This window comes from Coturnix japonica, chromosome 2, assembly GCF_054131305.1.
Source record: "Coturnix japonica strain WE chromosome 2, WE-NBRP24, whole genome shotgun sequence".
NCBI lineage: Eukaryota > Metazoa > Chordata > Aves > Galliformes > Phasianidae > Coturnix > Coturnix japonica.
In genome coordinates, this window is record NC_140664.1 from 91,940,047 (window position 1) to 91,960,889 (window position 20,843).

Sequence of the window (20,843 nt, forward strand, 5' to 3'; positions counted from 1 at the left end):
TAAACACAGATCACTCATCTCAAGCTGTCTGTTACCAAGTCCTTGCTGCTGTCCCCAAGCAGGTTAAGCTATGCCAGTGGTAAAATGACTTACAAAATTTCCCTGGTGCAGGCAGGCTTGAAGAAGAAAAGAGTCTATTGCAATTCGTGTAAGTGAAAAACTCATGACATTAAGTTGCTCCCTGGAGCCATTGCTAAATGAATAATGCATAAGCAGTGCCAGTGACCCTCCCTTCCCTTAACTCAAGCACAAGAAAAAAACCACCAGCAGTGGAAGGTGTCATTCAGCCTGGTGTGAAACTACCCAACTGGATGAGTCCTGGGCCGAAAGAGGTATCTGCTTCTGCTTTATATGCGGATTACTTTCCCCATGACCACTCACTCCCGTCTAAATTTTTTCTGCTCTGTGGATTTACACACTGAAAATATGAAAAAGGGAAGGAGTATAAACTCTCCCTTCGTGGTATCACTGGCTTGCATATTGCAGCTCAGCAGTCGTGGACAGCATCCAGCACTAACACTCAAAGAGAGCTGCCGTATTTATGACATATCCTCACAAGAGCATGAAGGCTGGCAAGCGGTGATTGAAGCAAAGCTGAATGATATTTCATACTATGAAGAGGACAAAAATTGAATGTTTTTGAGCCTGAATTCCTAAATAAATGAGGTTTATGCAATCCGGTTTGTCTACGTGAGAATACCTGCGGTAGGATGTTCCTGCCACACAGCCCACACAGTCCACACAGCCCACACCAGAGTTTGATCCTGCTGACCTGTTGTCAATGGCTTACGGTAGAAGCAACTGACTCCTTCCATTTCTGATGGAAACAGATGTCAGTGTCTCATGGATGGAAAGGTTCATAAACTCACTGTTTGTTAGGCATCAGGCTATCACCAAAAGAGGACATGGGCTTCTGAAAACCACACCCACATATTCTGCAGCCCAGGGAAACTCCTCTCCATGATTTACACCGACTCTTGCCAGGCTGACAAAATCTCTGTGTGTATTTCAGTGTATTTGTCAGCTTAAAAATATCAACCTTATACATTACCGATGTGCTGGTTGCCTGGAATGAGGTGCCTGTGAACAGTCAGAGTCCAGTTCTGTCACCCATTCATTTCTCTAAAACTAAGTGCAAATGCAGCTGGCTCCTCCGTGGGAGACAGGCTGCCATCATCCTGCTCAGGGCTTGATGAGGGTGTCGCTCACCTGGGTCATGGAGAACAGTGTTCTCTGTCCAGCACTCACTATGTGCATGGCTTCTTTTGAATTACACCAGTGGAATGGGTTCTTGAACTGTTTTTCAAGACCTACAATTGTATACACATTGCAGTGGCATTTTTTTTCTATTACAAAGACCCACATATATGCTAATTTCTGCAGTAGGCAAAGAAATACATACCAATGAATGGAATGATATCAAAGAGAGCCAATTACCTGTGTTTATAAGCAATGTGATTATGGTGTAGCAGTGGTAAGTGGATATTCACTGCATGTTGCTGAAAAGGACGGCAGCGTTCAGGCTTTTGCATCCTTCTTTATAACATATAAAAGAAGAGGGGACAATTTTCAGTGTAGTGGCTAATAACCAATGCCTCCATCCAGAGGAGGCTGTGAGCACACTGTCTGATGTTCAGAGGTGAAAGAGCACCAGCCGCTTGCATTTCATCACTTTGACAATCAGATCACTTGCTCAGGGGATGCTGTGATTGATAATGCCAGAACTTGCTACAGAAATGTCCGTGCTCACACATCTGTGAAGAATGTCTAGAACAGTAGTCCAGGACTAGGAAAGATGTTTTGGCCTAAAGTGCATCTGAACAAAGCGAAGCTCACATCGGGGCACTGATTATTTCAAGTCTATGGAATTGAAAAAAGACCTCTCTCCCCATTCACAGCATCAGCTTTCACTCAGAAAACCTCCCATACAGTAAAAACTTTTGACTTGATTGCAGCTGCTAACGCAAGATTAAATGTACGACCAATGTGTAAACTGAGATCCCTTTGAATTCGAAGAAAGCCTGAAGCAATGATTCAAAACAACGTGAACTTTCAACTTGAGCTCACTCAGGGCTGTGGGCTCCTCATCTGTGAAGTTGTGTTTTTTCAAGCTTTTTTTTTTTTTTTTTTTTGCTACGGGCTTCATTATTTTGCAGAAGCCAGGTCTTTCTGCCCTGCAGGGATCTATCTATCACTGCTGACTCTCTGCGACTTCTCCACATGGAAGAAGTAATTGGATTGTACTTTCTGCACACTGCCAGGACAGCAGGGAAACCCAGAGCTGTAGGCTGGGGAACGGAGGGTCTAGAGGGTAGGGAAGTATCTGATGCCTAAAAAATCTAAATGCCAGAGTCTAACCACAAGGTCATCCCTGTCTTTCTACAAAAGAGCTGGGATGTGCTGAACTGTGCTCACCAGTGGCTGCATTGGAACTTGGGAAGATTCTTGAAGCCATCAAAATAATCCCTATTGAAAAGGATCCAAGGGGCATTAAATGTCTGTGAATATATGAAACAAATAGCCATGTAAGGGGATGCCACTGGATGGGGACTTTTCTTTAAAGTACGGTACAGAGATATCACTGCAAAGGGGCGCTTACACAATGTGGAGGTCTCCATATGCTACTCTATAGCAGGGGCATGGAGTTATGCAGCCCTTCAGCTGCATAACATTCAGCTCTCAATAGAGAGAATCTAGTTATTTCATAACTTCCATAAATTTCAGAACAGGGTTGCACTAGAATCATATTGTTACCATGTTCCTTGCCTGCTTTGAGGAAAGGGTTGAGATTGCTAAGGTTCTATGCTGCGAACCTTTCAAAGGTCAGTAGGTTTGGTATTCTTTAATTGAACGCCTGTTGTTGCCAGCCCTCCACTGGCTGTAGTGTCCTAGTGTTCCTCCTTCCTCACATTAGACCCAAACTTAAAAAAGAAATTCTTTGGTGCTTGGAGTGTTTCTTGCAGCTATATGAAAGGAACTGTTCTTTTCTGGGAGCACTACTCTAAGCAGCTCTTCCAGCTGCCTGGTTATCATCTCAGTCATAGAATCATAGAATTATTGAATTACTCAGGTTGAAAAAGACCTTAAAGATCATCAAATCCAACCTCAACCTAACCATACTACCCTAACTAACAACCCTCAGCTAAATCATGTCTCTGAGCACCACATCCAAACAATTTTTAAACACATCCAGGGATGGTGACTCAACCACCTCCCTGGGGAGCCTATTCCAGTGCTTAACAACCCTTTCTGTAAAGAAGTGCTTCCTGATATTCAACCTAACCCCCCCTGAAGCAACTCGAGGCCATTTCACCTCCTCCTGTCATCAGTGAGAAGAGACCAACCCGGTTCTCACTGTCTCTTATGATGAAGATATTCACAGACCTGAACTGACTGTCACCAAAAGCCATGTCAACAGGATGTGTCTCCTCTGCTCTGGACAAGCTATCACCTCCCTCTGCCACTGCAGCTGAGGCTGAAGAGTGTGGCCCCAGCTCTCATGTACACCTGTGCCACGGCTAGCCCTGTGCTGGACTTCTGTGAGGACTTCTCTGCATAGTGACTGTACTACACCAGAATGACATCCAAACATTTGTGCTCAGGAGTAGTGGAAGGATTTCTTATTCAGGTTAATTTGTGCTTTTCTCCTAAATAAATAATTGTGTCAACCTTGACTGGGATAACAGCACTGACAGACAGGGAAGAAAATTCTCAGCTCCTTTTTCCTGCTCACTAAGAACACAAATCTGCATGATGAGCCAAACTCATCTGTTGCAAAGCTTATTTGTTATGTGAAACAGCTAGAGCAGCAGAAAGAAGCTGTTCCTGGAATTTAAGAAGAAAAAGATTGTTCTTTGCAGGAGTGAAACACAAGCATTGTTCCACTCAGCAGACTAAAATTCACATTAAAATATGACAGTTGCAAATGTGGGGGAGAACTATCAATTCAGGATTTTATAAGCAGTCCTGGAGCACGCAAGCTGATATTTTCAAATAATAATGGAGAATCTACAGTGTTCTGAGTTGTCAGCATTTCTGAGGGGGCAGATTCAAAGATGTGTCTCCCAAACTCTCTCTGAAGAGATGAACAAACAGCCGAACTCAAGGTGTTGTACTTACAGAGTGGGTGAGTTCTTCTCTTTCTTTCTTATGTTTCTTTAAGCAATTCCATAATTTAAAAGTTGCTGTGATGGAAAAGCAGAATTACACAATACCATAGAGAACTATGATGGATAATTCGAGTTGATACATTTGTATATGTTGCAATTTAAGGTGTAGCTAAAAAAATTTGGAGCTTACTCAGGGAGAAAATCCTCAGAAAGAGGACTCGTGGTAATGAACATCATTGAGGCAGCCACAAATAGCATTTGAACCATTACTAGAAAGATGCTGGACATAAAAGAAATAAAATCAATCTTCCTGCCTTCCATCCCAAACATTACTGCTCCAAGACAAGCCTCCCTTTCTCTATGCTGACAGCTACATGATGTTTCTTGTCCTCATCTACGTATACTGCACACCATCTTTGTGACTAACCTCACTCACTCATTTGAGCTGTTGTCAAAGTTTGGGGTCAATAGAAGCACAATTGTGAAGCAGTGATGCTGTGAAATGCACTGAAACCAAATGAATTTGGACTTGAAACATGTGAGCAGCTGCAGACACTTGAATTCCTGTATACGGTATGGCTGAGGCCAAACTTGATATCATAACAAAATGTGGGTCTAAAAAAAACCCCTGTCTTTAACTCCCAAGAGGCTTGTTTCTTCTAAGCCTCTTGACAGTTGTTAGAGAGTAGCAACCGTACAAAATATAGTGCGCTGGAGTAAATGCAAGAGACAGTGCTGGGGAAAAAAAAAAAAAAAAAAGAAAATAAACTACAAGTATTTTGCTTGTTCTCTGATACAACCTTACTTCTGCAAGAGGTGGTGGATGCCATATCTGAGGGTATTTAACCCTTTAGTTCTGTGGTTCCCTCACTTTTCAACTTTAGTAGCTCTCTTGCTGCTACTACTACTACTACTGCTACCATTATTAACCAAGCCCAACTTTTTCCTGAAGCTCCATGTTCGTCTTGAGGCCATGCTAGAATTTGAGCCAGCCCCAGAGAAGCTGATTAGCAATATCCTACCCTGTCCCTAAGGAGTGCCATCTTCTCCAAAGAAAGAGCACTGGGAGACTTTTATTTACATCACATTATCTGCTGTTTCAGTGTTCATAATTTATATAGCAAATCTTGATTTTGCTGTACATTTAAGAAGGCAGTAAGATTCAGCCGGAGAGGACAGGGCCAGCTTTCATCTGCCCCAACCTATAACCCTGTCCTGTAGCAACATCCTCTAGTTAGTGGCATCTAGTAGGACTTGTCTTGTCAAGTCAGGCTGGCAAAACTACAGCCACATTGCTAAGCACAGCTAGTAGGGTACCAGAAGGATAAGATGTCTGGGTGGTTTTGTGTCTTCACAGAGCAAGTGGCTCTGTCTGCAGAATGTGGGTCCCACTTGGGACAAGGACAGAAACAGCAGTCCCAGCACCAGTGAGCAATGTCTTTCTCTAATGACTCTCACTGCAACTCACCCCCATGGGAGATCTGCACAAGTAAAAGCTAGACTTGGGACCACTACAAAAATGGAGGTCGTCTGGGAAGCTTGCTTGACTCCAAGAAACCATGGAATGGCTTTCACTGACTGTAGCAACCAGCGCTGTGCTGCATGTCTGGCATTTAAAACATGATCGACATTCAAGGTTGTAAGCTTGCACCATTTCATTTTAAAATTAAAGTCATTTTCTGAGTAATAGGAGCACATTCGCATTTGGAAACCATAGAGCACTTAGCTTCTTTTTCAATTTCAGTGCTAGAAAAAAGAAAGGAACAAAGTGCCAGGAAATATTGTTTCTTGGCTAAACTCTTATAGATGAAGTTTCAGTCCAGAGCGGATTTTTTTTTTGTGTGACTCAGTAGTAAATGTCTGAACAAAGACCTTTATGATATAGTGGCAATTCTATAAAAAGCATTTAACTCTAGCTGTGCTGGAGGTAGTTTAGAAGACTTCTTGAATCTTCTTTCTTTTTCACAGCAGCAGTTGCAAATGGATTGAAACCTTCCTCAGGGATTTCTGAACAATGTGGATAAAATTTTAAGTGCTTTGTAGTCTCGATAGGAAGACTTAGTATCAGGGAGAGGAGATAATTTGAATTACTTAGAGCAATCATGCTTTTGAAAGCTTTACTTCACTCCTGTGAAAACTAGCTTGTAGCAAAATTACCTTCCAAAGCTTCTTTGCATGCTCCCCTAATGAACTTCTGATTTACAAGTAGATTGTAGATATGACTTCTCTCTCACACGGTATGTTTCTTCCACTTATTAAAGGCAGATTTCTGTGTTGGGAGAAACATTATGTTGTGTGAATGGCTGTTGTGGAAGAACTATCTCAAATATCACCATTTGCAACACTTCTGCTCTTCCCCTCAGAAACTCCATATTTTACTCTTCCATGGAGAAGAGGATATTGTGTTTGGTGTGCTATCAAGCCTAAAGCACTGTTAAGACTGACTGCAACTAATCACTAAAATATGCCTTTTTCATTTGGAACAGTTGTGAATCTTCATCATATGAAAAGTACTGCCTGCTTCTAAATCTGTTTTGTTTCTATTTTTATTTTTTTTTTTTCTTTCTTTTCCTCAAGCTTAGATCCAGGCTTGTCTGCCTCCTTCATCCAAATACTCATTGAAATCATCAGAACTGAGGGTGTGAGAAGGATGAGGCCTCCAGTGTCCAACAGTGAAAAGATGGTGGTGCAAGGCTCAAAAGCAAGACAGGTCAGATTTCAGACAAAGTACGGAAAACTGCTGAATCTCCACAGACATCCAACATCAGTCTCACCAAGGAAGACATGAAACTGTCTCATTGCCCAGATTCCTCTTCCTTATTGCTGAGGATGCAGCTTTAACCACAGCACATCTCATCTTTGATTATCAAGGTGGGGCTGGGATGTCAGTGCGAGAACTGGCCAATTTTTATTTACTTTCCACACATAGTTACTTTGCTATTCTTGCCATTCTGGTTTTTATTTTAGGTTTTTGTTTTTTTGTTTTTTTGTGTTTTTTGGTGTTTTTTTTGTTTTGTTTTGTTGTTTTGTTTTTTGCTTTTGTTTTTTTTCCCATGAACGCCATCACATTTCCTGTCGGCATTCAAGGCCAGGCTGGATGTGGCTCTGGGCAGCCTGGTCTGGTGGCTGGCGACCCTACACATAGCAGGGGGGCTGAAACTGGATGATCTTTGAGGTCCTTTTTCATAGTTTCATAGTTTCATAGTTTCGTGCGGGTTGGAAGGGACCTTAGAGATCATCGAGTCCAGCCCCCGGGATTCGAGCCTCTGTGTAGCAGAGCGGCACTTCTACCACTTGCGCCACAGGGGGGATTCGAACCCCGGGCCCCAGTGTTGCAAGGCGGCGTCTTTAACCACTGCGCCACCGGGGCAACCTCTTTTCAACCCAGGCCATTCTATGATTCCATGACATTCAAATATCTATGGTAAAGTTACTTCGGGTAATGTTTTCAGACTATAAAGGAACTGGAATGACTATTCTGAGCTGGAATGAGTAGATTTTTTGAAAGATAATGCTGAAGAAATGGATGTCATATACTTGCTGTTGCTTAGAAAACCCGCCCATCACCCAGTGCTGTTACTCAACAAAGCCACCTTAAATTACAAGATGGAATAAAAGTTGCTTTAAAAAAAAAACAAATGAAATCAAGTTGTGCTTCAAGGCATTAACAAGCTTTGTAAAAGGCTGTGATAGGAATAATATCTGCTTCTGACAGATTACTTTATAATTACAGATTATGGAGCTGCTTGTATCTTTCTCTGATGAGTCTAGTGCTGACACCTTTAAATACTGGGTAAGTGATTTTTAAAAAATTTATAGATCCTCCAGTTTCTTTCAGTATCTGTCAAGGACATTTAACACAGGTCACTTGCAGTGTAGAGACCAACAACTTATTTTCTCAATCACATTTAATTACCATATTGGAGTTAGTCTGCAGATGCCTAGGGACCCATGCAGCACATGATGAAAACCATGAGATAATTCAGACCAAGAGGCAGATCCCGACTAAAATCTTCTAACACCCGGTGCCTTAAATTCAAGGCTGGATATATTTATCATTATTTCTGTTCAGAAAACATAATTTCATAGAATCATAGAATCATAATTTATCTAGCAAACATGAGGATGAGGAAGGAACTTACATGTCTGTGGCAAGTCTGACGTGCAGCATGTTTATAATGTTTAATTCTTGCTTGAAAATCAGTGAATATAGACTTTTTTGTGCGTTTCTATGAAAATAAAGACAATAGCCCGTAGCTACACTAGCAAATGATGTGCAGGCTTCTCCTGGGACCTACCTGCAAAGAAGACCCACACCTGCTGGTAGATTGTTCCCAGCATTATGTCACCTATGTGTATCATGAAGGAATTTTCTCCTTCCCTGCTCAAATGAGGGCTTTTAATGAGCACCTCCCACTTACTGCATGATAATTCTATTGTTAGGTGACCATTTGAGTTTGATGGCACGTACAAGTAGTGAGGAAACCTTTCTTTCCTAGGGGAAATTAAGAAAATAATACAGTCTTTCACTCACTAACTCAACTGAACCCAATCTGGGTTCATTCTTTTAGGAAAAGTGTTTACCTAATTCTGTCAAATTAAAATATGAAAGGGAAAATGCCAATAATACTGACTTTCTTCATGTTATGAGTCTTAGTTCTTCTAAACCATTCTACCTCCATTGATGATTTTATTTGTTTAAAGGGGACAAGAAGATAAAGTTGCAGAAAGATTAAGTCACAACTTATATAAATTACTAGCATTAGGCACTGCATGCCTAGAAAAATGTGCCATAACAGGACAGGATACTTGGCTACACCCTGTATCTCTAAGAGGCATAGAACAGATATTATTGGGAAATCTCTCTGGCACATGGCCCTGCTGACAGGTGTTAAACACAGCAGATCAGAGCCCTGTATCTTACTTGGGATTGTTAGCAGAGAGACCCATGACAAGCAGGACCAAAGTGCACATTGACTCCCTGCCTCCACATTGTGGCTGGTTGCTCAGAAAATCTTGATTGACTGGGAGAGACTGGAAGAGGAAATCCACTGAGAGCTGCCAAACACACCATGAGCCAGACCAACCCGGGGCTCATCTGGGCCACAGATGGCTGCGGAGAGGAGAGGAGAGGAGAGGAGAGGAGAGGAGAGGAGAGGAGAGGAGAGGAGAGGAGAGGAGAGGAGAGGAGAGGAGAGGAGAGGAGAGGAGAGGAGAGGAGAGGAGAGGAGAGGAGAGGAGAGGAGAGGAGAGGAGAGGAGAGGAGAGGAGAGGAGAGGAGAGGAGAGGAGAAATACTGCTCATACTTGGCTCCCCCCGTGCTCCTTGCAGCACCAGCCTTTGGGCACAGGCACCAGCCCTCTGTACCTTGCCATGCTTCTATGTGTAGCTGGAAGGAGGTGGGGGATTGAGGTCACCCTGGAGGAGGCTGCAGCACAGAATATTGACCAGGATCATGGCTCTCCATGCTTAATTACCAGAACACATTTTCCACAGTGCCTGAGTGGCTCAAAATGGTGAGTTCTGCTCGCCAAGCTCAAGTGATTTGCACACATTGGAAAACTGCTTCCAAATGGCTCTCTGTCTCTCTCTCTCTGCATTTTCAGTTATGCAAGAATGTACCATAAGCATCATTCAAGCAGGTGAAAAATACACAACTTCAAACTTCTACAAAACTGTACAATACCTTGGGATAACTCCAGCCCCTCTTTTTGGGTTAGAAAACCAAATTTCCTTGCCAAATCTGATTTTAGTGAAAGGGTGATCCTTTTTCCCTGTAAGCACATCACGCTAGATGGATACACTGCAACAAAATGAGTTACATGTTGCATTTAAAGGCAAGTATCACCTTTTAAAATTTACCGGTCTGTTGAAACTTGGCAAAACAAGAAGGTAAGCTCTGCTCTGTGTCCAGCTCAGCTCCTCGCTGCCTCTCTCCCCTCCAGGCTGTCAGGAGCACCTGCTATGATGCACACCAAATGCTGAGCAATAACCAAAAGGTATTTTGTTTCCTGTGGAAATGAAACAAGCTCTGTTGAGAAAAGTAGTTTTCAGAAGCTCCGCAGGTAACTGTAGGCGCACTTCCACAGAGGCTACCCTTAAGCAGCATCAGTCAGTACGTGCAAAACATGGACCTCTGCAGTCCTGAAGAGGCAGCTCCAGTCGCCTTGTGCCAGAGCTCCCTGGGGCTACCTTGCCTTGCATCTCAGTTACCCAAACAACAAGCGCTGACATGAAACAAGCTTTATCAAAATGCAGCCTCTGGGTCATCCTGTGCTGTTTTGACCTACAGTTCTCCATTGGCTCTCCAGCCACTCTGTTGTTTTCTGCTGGTTTATCTTTCTTCTTTTTTTCCCATGCTGTTATCTCCTGCTTGGGCTGCAGATGACTAACCTCTCATGAGGAAAAGTATGGATTTTTTAAGGTTGTGGTGAGCTGGTATTATAAGTAATTGCTATATTATCTCAGCTATAATGTCTTATATGGAAGAGCCTCCTGTTTGCTCAGGAGCTTCCCAGTTGAATCTCCTCACCCAATTCTTCTCTGGGACTCAGAAGTGGCATGAGCTGATCAGGCTCCTTCACACAAGGCTGGTACCATCTGGCCAATGCCATGGGTGTTCAGGGTAAAGGATACTTCTTATAACATATACCTCCAGGGTTGTTCTTGGACTTTTCAACCTCTATATGATTTTCAGACTTTCTGAGCCTCTCTGACACCTTATAAATAAATGACCATCGTGGTGATACTGGTGTGGAAGATTCCTGTGAAGCTGGTACAGGTCCTAGTGAGAGGCAGCTCTGACTTTGTGGGGCTTGGATCGTCATATCCTCTCTGCGTTGGGTCTGAAAACTGAGAGGTTTTAGAAAGGTCAGGCAGACACACACATATTAGCTTTCATTCATCTTTGTATCACACATCTTTATGCACAGTTGGTAATCTCAAACTTAGCCCTAAACTTCGAGTCATGCTGCTAAAGCTGTTGCCTTCTAAACTGTTTGCACGTACTATTTCATGCAGTGTATCAGGTCTAACACGTCTCTAATCTGTTTTCTGTCTCCCTCTGATCCAGCACTCCTCTCCCAGGGGTGTCTGTCAGACAGACCTTTGCTTCATTACTCAAGCTCCTACCATGTTTCCTCACTGTTCTGCCCCAGATCAAAGCTGCATCATCTTTCCCATTGCACTCCCGGCTTCCTAAAATGCTCGAGAGCTGCTCCTATTGCAGCTCTGCTCATTTATGTGAGGCTGGGGCAGTGAGATGCTGTGCCAAGTGCTGCTGATTTGTGCTGCTGCACTGCCAATCATTTTCTTTCTTTTTTTTTTTTTTTTTGGTCTAACGGTTTGCTGTGAGCACTTTAGCTTGGCCTAAGGATATGCTCTGCAGCTCTGCTCTGGCAAGCCTGTCTGTTGCTTGTTCAGCCTCTGTTGGATAAATAATGGCAGGTCTTTGCTGCAAATGTTAGTTGTCTATTAAGTAAAATGCTGGAAGAGAGGACAGGCATCTCCTGCAGTGCTCATCATGTGCAGCAACTTACAGCTACCGCTGGAGCCTCCCTCCTGGGCTGTAAAGTCTTTGCAGGCAGGCACTGGAGTGGTGCTTTATGCTGCTCAAAACACAGCTTGCCGACTGCTACCCAAGAGGCCAGCCAAATGCATTGCTTGATACAGGGCCTGCTGAGCATGCCACCAGGGCCAGGCAGGGCCTGCTCCTTGTTAGGGACACACAGGTCCCTGTGCCAGGTGTTAGGCTTCCTTCAAGTACTCAGCAGGCGCTTCCTCATGGCTCTGCCTGATTTCTCCAGGGCCGGATCTGTTTCTCTCAACAATTTCACTTGCAAGCTGGAGTCCTGCAAGCAGCACTGTTTTTAATTAGGGGCTCTGTAATATCTCCTTAGATGCACGTTTTGTCAGAGATCTTACATCTGAAGCTTAAGGTTGTATTACCCTTTATTTTTCTACTTGGTTTGGAACACAATTAGGGTCCCTTTACAGTCTTATTCTGTCCAGGTCAATCTTCCAGCAACTTTCCCAATGGTTCAATTGTTCCAAGCACTATTTTGAAGGCAACCATCTCTCTCAGGTCACTTTTTGCCCTCCTTGTGCAGCCTGCACCTTGTTTAGACAGTAACAAATTTTGCTTCCTCTTTTCCTCTCTGCCTACCTATTGATTCTCTTCTTCCCTCTGTAAAGCCATGCTTATATGGAGACATGGAACCAGTTGCCAGAGCCCCACCAGCCTGAGTCCTGTCTTCCTGGAACAGAGCGTACAATGCAGAAAGATTTGGGTTAAACCACTTAAAAGCAAATTCAGCCATCCCTAATGGATCACTAATGGCACTGATGTTAATGAGAGGGAAGTTCTGTGAGGGCCTGCAGCACACATCCCTCACTTACTGATGGCAAATGGGAAGCTTTTAAAAGTGGGCTCTGTCCTAATATCGTTTGTTGGAAAGGACCTGATGTTCCATAAAGTCCATGTTATTGCTCTAAAAGACTAAATGAGGGAGTGCACTACTAATTGAAGTGCTTGCGAAGATTAAGTCCATGTTTAAGGGGATTTAAATTTTTTTAATGCAAAATTCAACAGCTAGAAATTTTACACCAACTACTACTTAATTAAAATTATTAAGGTTTCAAAGAGTGTAAGTTGGGATAGACCACGAAAGAATTTGGTCTTAAATGCGTAATTAAAATATAATTATATTGGAAGCAAGTCATTACTGATGTTGTACCTCAAATGCATATCTAATGTGCTATCGGGAGAAAAGGTTTATGCATTGGGGACACCAGCTGTATAGGATATAAAAGGATGTAGCCACTGAGATAAAGAGATATTAGCATATATTATCTAGGTAGGTAGTAACAGTCCTTTTACAGCCTAATCCTCTGGCTATATTCAGTGAGGGACCTGCTTTGTCTCAGATTGAGATGTGCAGGGCACTTTGGCAAGTTTTCCTTTGACCCATTTAATTGTTTCCCAGCTCTCTGCCTGGGGCTGTCAGCAAAGGAAGCATCTCTCAAACAGTGTCAGACATTTCTGGACAAGGGGAACATTAGCACTGAAAGAACTCATTTGCTCATATCTGAGAACCACTTGACAAAGATATTTAAAGAGCCTAATGCCATCTGGTTAAAACCAAGGAAGGAGCAATCCTCTTGGCCCCCGCAACAGTCAGCATCACACAGAATTATGGTGTTAGTGTTAAGCACAGTTGTACCTTTGCAGGGTTCTTTCTAACCTTAATCAGATGGCACCCTTAAATATATATATATAAATAAATTTTAAAAATATGACTTTCCACACAGTTCACAAAACCTGAAGCTCAGTCAAGTTTCACCGGACTCATAGTCAAAAGAGACAGGCAGTGTGAATAAGGAAAATATTCTTAAAAGATGTATTAGGAGGAAAGATAGAAGTGTGAGCATAAGCTAGAAACCACTTTGTACTCTCTGGAGGCTGAACATCCCATCATTTATTTATTTATTTTGGTGTATTCTTTGCATGTGTGTTTTCCTTTTTTGTAGTTTGCAACAAGATTTGACCCAAAGTCCACTGAAGTCGCTGTTGCAGTTCTTGTTGACTGTGCTATGGTTTGGGCTTGGTTCATGAAGATCTTTCATAATAAATAACAGGTAGGTCAAAGATGCAAAGTTCACAGTCCCTCTGGGAGCAGATCTTCTTCAAAGGTTCAGACTCATGGATTAGATTTGAATGATCTGGGACATCTGGATGTAACCTTGAATTCAAATGGCATCAAAAGGATTTACTTGTAAGCTTTTGATTTAACCTCGTCTCTTCACACAACTTTCTACGTTTTTGAAATGTGATTTTTACAAATACAATGAGCCTTGTAAAAGAAATGTGGAAGAGCAAATGTGAATCCCTAGGCTGCTCAGTGTCCCCTTTGATACAGTACAAAAACTGTGTAAGTAGCCTAATGTTTTAATGAACAGAAATATATTCCTGGCAAAGAAGTGAATTTAGCACTTAGTGAAATGTGCTCTACTGAACTGGTGACATTAGGTTCATAGTCAAGCTTTTATTGCTAAAAAGAAATTGCAGTCACACTCTTCATGTTGAAAATTTAGTTTAATAAAATAAAATTCTGTGACAGTAATTTCTCTCTCTCTCTCTTTTTGTCTAGATTTCCTGCAGCAGTACTTGTTAAAAGAGATAGGAAACGTGCAGACCTTCAGATAGCCTTTCTCACACCAAAGACCAATGTCTTCATGGACTAATACTCAGCAAGGATGTTCTCAAGCAACTTTTCATTTGTAACGCAAAACAGAAGAGTTGCAGTTGTCAGTGTTGTGGAACTCCATCATCTGAAACAGTGCACACTTCAGAGTGAAGGGGTGATTCTTTTACAACATTAGCAGTATCTGTCAACAGGGCAGGACAGAAAGAAGGCAGCCTTCTGTGACTAATAGCATAAGCAGTCCGTTGCCTTAAACAGTTTCTTTTTATCCCTCAAGGGTCCTGTAGTAACTCACACCTGAAGAAGCAGCCTTTTTATCTTCCTCAGTCTAATTAAAATACAACATCAGGCAGATGAGCAATACAATATTGCTAGTGTCCATTTGTTAACTTGTCAGTATCTGAAGGATTTCCAGTTCTAGTTGTGATTGAAGATGCACCAGATTACTCAGCTGTAGAAACCACAGATGAAAAAAATCCCCTACTCTTGCAACCACAAAACTCATGAGGATTTTACAATCCGTGGGGTGAGATTAACTAACGGAACAATACAAATGGAGTGAAAATGTGCTCCATTCACACACATCACTTAAAAGCCAAATAAATTTGCCTTATGGTGAGTTTTGCATTTCTGTAGCAACATGAAACTTTTTTTCTTTTATGTGCTGAGGGGTAGGTGGTCAAATTTAGCAAAGAAAGTAATGGCTCGAAGTATACAGCGGAGCTAGACAAAGTGCATTTTTAATGTCTATGCACTGTAACTGCGTGTGACTTACTCCCTATCGTTCCCACCAATGCTCCTCTCCAGCCAGAGGCACTGGTAGGGCAAGTGCTGTCAGAGAGAGATTCTTGTGACCACTGAATGTCGTTAGACGTGGGCAGAGACTGAATGGAGGTCATCCGACCCCTTGCACTTGTAAAGTTTGGAGCGATATAAGCATTTGCAGACTGAAGCTTACGGCACTGAATTTGCAGGATTTCGTAGGTCATTTTTCTATTGATAATTTATTTCCTGTACACAGTTACATATTCTGTCTAAGCTTTTAATTTGTAAGCTCTGAAACTAGAATGCATGAAGGTTTTACCGCCAAGAATTTCAGGGTTCGCTGTCATTTTGCATATGGACATAAGGTAATGCTTTCTTCCTTTTTATTTTATTATTTTACTCATTAAAGGCTCAGCACAAATTTGTGCATTTAAAAGCAGCTCTCTGAAATTGCATGGCTATATAATCGCAATTTATCAGACCAAAAAGTAAATCTAAAATTAGACATAAAAATCACAACATTACCAGTCCTGGATTTAAGGCTTATAGTGCTCCAAATTTCAGGGAAAATATTTAAGAATCGATTTAAATGCTAATGAACTGGTTTGCCATAAAACTAGCAAGTAGTTACACTCAATCAGAGTAAAAGAGAAACAGTATTAGTTTTTCTTTTGTCGGCCTTCACTTGTGACATTATATACATAAATTCACAAATGTTCTTGTGTCTCCCAGACCTACATACTACAGTATAGTAGAAAGACACATTTCCTGAAACCAAGATGTAATGAAACAGGAACAGAAAGCTTTCCCCCTTACATATCTGTTGGGTCAAAACCAGACAACCATAGGGATGTGCAAGAGGGAAGGGAAGATCCATGAATAACAAGGAGAGTGACAAGGCTTATCCTATGGCGCTGTTTATGGAAGAAAGCTGCTCATAGCAAAGTACATAGCAAAGTACACTCACTATCTGCTGAAGTTTCACTTGGACTTTTGACCAGAAGAGGAAACATGATTTTGAGATGCAGCTCCATGTGAAAGGTGGCAGAGGAGGAGAATTTCAACCCTAATTAACCTAGTAGGAATATAGTCTGTAAATCAGAAGATAGGATAGATAGGGAGACCTCTGTAGGCTTCTGTAGGCAGAGGAAGAGGTAGGAGCCCATAGTCACCATCTCACAGCATCTCAGTGAGTACAGCAGCCTTGGGTGGGGCTGAGGAGCAAGGACATCTGCCTGCACCACTTCCAAACAACCAGAGGCTCATTTTCATCAAGCTGATTGTTAGCAGGTTCAGAATTTAAATATTAAAAGAGAGCCTCAGAATTAAATAGGCAGAACCCTCTGGTCCTTATTCATTAAGAAAATGTCTGGGGGCTTCTTCCCCCCTCCCCTGAAGAAGGTTTGAAAAGACACGTTATCTTTATGAAATCTTATAAACGCCCACGAGACAATTTTGCTTTGAAGTATCAGTGTGACAGGGCAAAAGCAGAACAATTTGATCCTAATGATTTCAGTCACCATCCTAATGCTTCATGTTTTAAAGATCATTTTGCAATAAAGACATCATGATTTTACAGTCGCATTAGAATAATAAACCATAGCACTTATGGAATACTTTAAAACAGAAAATAAATTGGGACAATAAATGTTTTTCTCATTTTAGAGTTGGAGAAACTGGGTCTCAAGGAGGTGACCTTGTCATAGTGTGGTTGGGGACAACTTCTCCTCACCCCTTGTTCTGGGGATGCATTATGGGTGGTACTGTCCCTTACCTGTTTCTGCAGACAAGATGACTGATGACAACTCCCTGCAGAAGACAACAGATGCAGACTGATGTTCTAGCTCCCTTCCTTGTGACTTTAGGCACTTCACTGAGGCATCTAAAATAGGAGTGCTGAAACTCCCGTTAGGGGAAAAAAAGAGTTAAAAGTGGAGAGAAGTGACAGGATCTTTTCACAATAGATGAGATGAACACAGTTCACTAGACTTGCTGATGTTTTCTGGAGGCAGGAGGTGGCTATTAATCCACTCTTCCCCATCATTTTTGCTGGCACATTCTCTGCCCCATGGCCTGTAGGAGAGGAGCAGCTCTCCAGCCTACATTGCTGCTGCCCACCCCGCTCCACCAGGGACTCTATGGCAGAGTGGGCACCAGCAGGCAGGCGCTGCACAGAGATGTGGCTGCTGCAAAGCATCCTTTGAGCTCAGGGAGCACCAGGAGTGGAGGCTGCCCATAAGTCATATCTCTAGTGAAGGCTCACCAGCCTCCAGTCTGGCTTGATTCATTATTCATCTTGCAATTCTCTTCCCTAACTTCCTTCATTCCTTTTGCTATTGCTTGCTAAGCAAAGGTATGTGTTTCCCTCCAAGAAACTCCTCTGACATCTCTGCTAACACACAGCTCTCAGATGATGACAGAAAAGAAACAGATGGTTCTATACAGGATCCCCAAGTGCTCATCAATATTTACGGACATCAGACAGTGACTTATCTTAGACCATCTACATTTAAACCACAGCAATGCAAATTAAGCTTCCTTTGCATAGTAAGTAGTAGGGATGGGATATTACTACTTACATTTGCATCTTCACTAGTAAAAGACATTCCTCCTCCAGGAATATTTCCTTCTTGTACTGTTCTGGCGTGTTACTGTAACATATAGTCAGAAAGTCAGTTAGGAAAGGTAATATAAAAGACATAGTGGGTTTCCCAGCTCAGAAACAAGTGCAGATCACTTAAAATTTTGGCAACCATTCACTATCAAAGCCCCATCTACTCTGCCACATAGCAGTTACCAGAGAAGTGCAAGTGCTCAACTGGTTTGAAAAATGAATCCAGACAAAATGTTTGAGGACTCATGTGAGTCTTTAATTAAAATCCATTCAAAATGAGCATTTCACTCTCCACCCTTCTTCTTGAAAACACAGTCCTACATGTTGCATGTTGGAGGTAGGCTGGGGTGGTGGAAACAGCAATGAAAGGAAGAAGGAAAACCTCCCAAACTGAGGCAGTCACCAAGTTGTCAACTCTCATCATGAGACTTAAAAAAAGAGAAAATCCATACTGACAGGGATGAGATCCTTGGGATGAAACTTGGTGGCAGCATGCGCATTGAGGAAGCAACATGGCCAGCCATGGCTCTTGCCTATGACAGCTGCATTTGCTGACAATAGCAGCCTGGCTCTGGGACATCTGTCAAAGGGCACCCAGAGCTTCAGAGGGCACATCAGAGAACAGGAAAAAATTATGGATGGGGGATTACTTCTGCTGGCACTGCTCATCAGTATTTGAAGGCTGTCAATGTCCCAAACTCTGATACTTTCTTCCGTGGCAATTTTGTTTTATTTTTTAATTACGGCGGTCTTTATTCTAGGCAGAATTTGTGGAATTGGCTGGAAAGATAAAGATCATCATTTCATCTGGATCTGAATCTTTGTCTTTATTTGTCCTCATGTGACTGAGAAATGCACTTGGGAGTCAAGATTGCCCTCCTGAATAAGGAAAAGTCCCACGAGAACAGTGATAATTTCACTACTTCCTGGATGTGTGAGCAGTGGGAAGACAGCCCCCTTCTTTTTCATTACTTACTTGTGTTGCTGTGTATGGAAAGTTATTTCTGTATGATGAAAGTGTTTGCCAAGAGTAGACAGGTTGTTTTGAATGGCATTGCTTTTGAATTCTGTTTATAATTAGACTCCTTCCCTGTGCGCTTTTCCCTTTTTCCTTTATTTATTTATTTTCTTTTTTTTTTATTATTATTGTTAGAGTCTGTATCTAGTACATTGCTTTCCTTTGCATGAAAGACTTAATAGTCCATCTCCTAATTTCCATGTTAATTAGGCACGTGACTCCTCTCAATAACTGCCACATCCTCACTCGCTTAATACGTACTTCTGTACCCTCAGCAATGATCTGATAAAGAACATTATCAGTGCAAAATACATAGAACAAGAAACCATGGGGATTAGATATTAAGGAGGACACTGTGGGGACTGTGTTAATTGAGACGATCAGCAAGATTAAGATAAGTCTTGCTGCTTTCTCATATTGGTCCTAATGACACAATGCAGAGCCCAAAGCAATTTACCTGCTGTACAATGTATTTAAGTCGCTTTCTTCCCCAGGGTTTGTAATCTAATCTTCTAGATAAAACACTTAGCTGAGTGAAAACAGCTGGTGTTAAAAGCTGTATTTTTAACATACAGCACCTGCGTATGGTTTTTAAAACTGCTAAAAATAGCGAAGGCTAATAGTAGTTGTAATGTGCTCTATGTGTACACACATCCAGAAGGACAGACAGAAGTCTGCGTGTGAGTGCACAGCATGGCCTGAGCTGGTGCTAGTGCTGTTCCACCTTCAAGAGGGAGCTTTGCCTGGGTGTCTCCAGAGGCCTCTTCTATACAATATTTCCCTGATACAAATTCATAGGAGTGGGGGTGCTAAATTATCATTTTAAAAGATTGTTCCTGCTTTAAGAATATTGGCTTTTTCCTCAAAATGGTTGCTGCCTGCAATTAAAATGAAGATTTCTCGCAGCAAATGATTTTGCATAAATAGATTTTGAATAATGGAGTTGTTGTCAAGAAAAAGAAATAGGCACTACCCAGATCTTTTTCAAATCAATTCTTGATGGAGTTCTTCAAAGGGGGATAAACATTGCTGGTATAATGATTTGCCACATGACCTTGCACTTGAAGTGCTAAGCAAGGTGAAAAACAACATATCCAAACATGAAAAATTGCTGATTTCAATTCCTGAAATGATATTTTTCTAGCTAGAACTATTTCTGTTATGGGCTGGCATGCACATACAGAGAGAAAGTTAAGATCTTCCTTCAGCAATATGTGATATCTCCCACTCAACTAGATAACTGAGATGCTATTTTCCTTCACAAAAAGCACTTTTGCATGTCTGCAGGCAATACAGCTCAAAAGCAATTTGAGAGGAAAGGAAGGTTTTGCAGTTGTGGCCAAAGACTGAGCGTTCATTGTGGTTCTGATCATCCTGCCCTCTGAGCCAAACTCTTCTCCCTAGGGCCCCATGGTGTGAGGTGGACAAGGGGTTCCCTCAAACAGAGACCTTCTCTGACATCAGGGAGCACTAGAAGCAAGATCCACTGTGACACAGGATAACACGAGTCCTTCTTTTCCATGGGACCAATGTGTCAGCAAGATACAGATCAACATGGCAGCAAGCAGGAGGAGTAGAAAATATTCACCGGTGGGAAGAAGTCTGACATAAGTGGCCTCCTGAATCCAAACTGGTGTTCCTCAGATGCTTTGCTTCCCCAGTGCAGGTGCAGATCAGTGTCTTCCTTAGGCAGTGGGCTGTACAGAAAGGAAAACTGCTGGTACAGAAAGCACATGCTGCTTGGGGACAGTCGTCACTGCCTGACAAGAATGTGACTCAAAACACCATAGCACTTGATAGTTAAAAGCATTGATCTTCCAAAGTGGAGAATGTTACAAAGACAGGAGAAGCATAATGACAGAAGCAAACATAGAAATGTAAATGAGGAGAGAGAAAAAAAATGAGGAAGGAGTGCACATTAAGCGGCCAAAAAGACATTACTGTACCATGAAGGAGTTGAACGATATTGGTGAAAAGCCTATTCTCTTTCAGCGGAAGAATGAAGGCAGGAATAACAAATTAAAAAGTAATATACAACATATGGGAAAAAGAAAGCGGTAATAAAGATCCATATAAATAAGAGCTTATGAAGTGTAGAAAATTGATAAAGGATACTAAAGACATCAGAATAAAAT

General features: G+C 42.0%; 1 long non-coding RNA gene across 2 annotated transcripts in view; it reads left to right on the forward strand.

Moving 5' to 3' along the window:
• The window catches only part of LOC116652891 (uncharacterized), an 87,642-nt gene extending 69,140 nt beyond the window's left edge, over positions 1 to 18,502 (forward strand). Inside the window, exons 3-6 of one of the 2 annotated variants that reach the window (XR_014942881.1) lie at positions 6,687 to 6,980; positions 7,843 to 7,902; positions 13,638 to 13,745; positions 14,258 to 18,502. This is a non-coding gene — a long non-coding RNA (uncharacterized LOC116652891). The remainder of the gene's footprint in view (positions 1 to 6,686; positions 6,981 to 7,842; positions 7,903 to 13,637; positions 13,746 to 14,257) is intronic. The other variant, XR_014942882.1, reaches the window with a different exon arrangement.
• Positions 18,503 to 20,843: the final 2,341 nt, after the last annotated feature.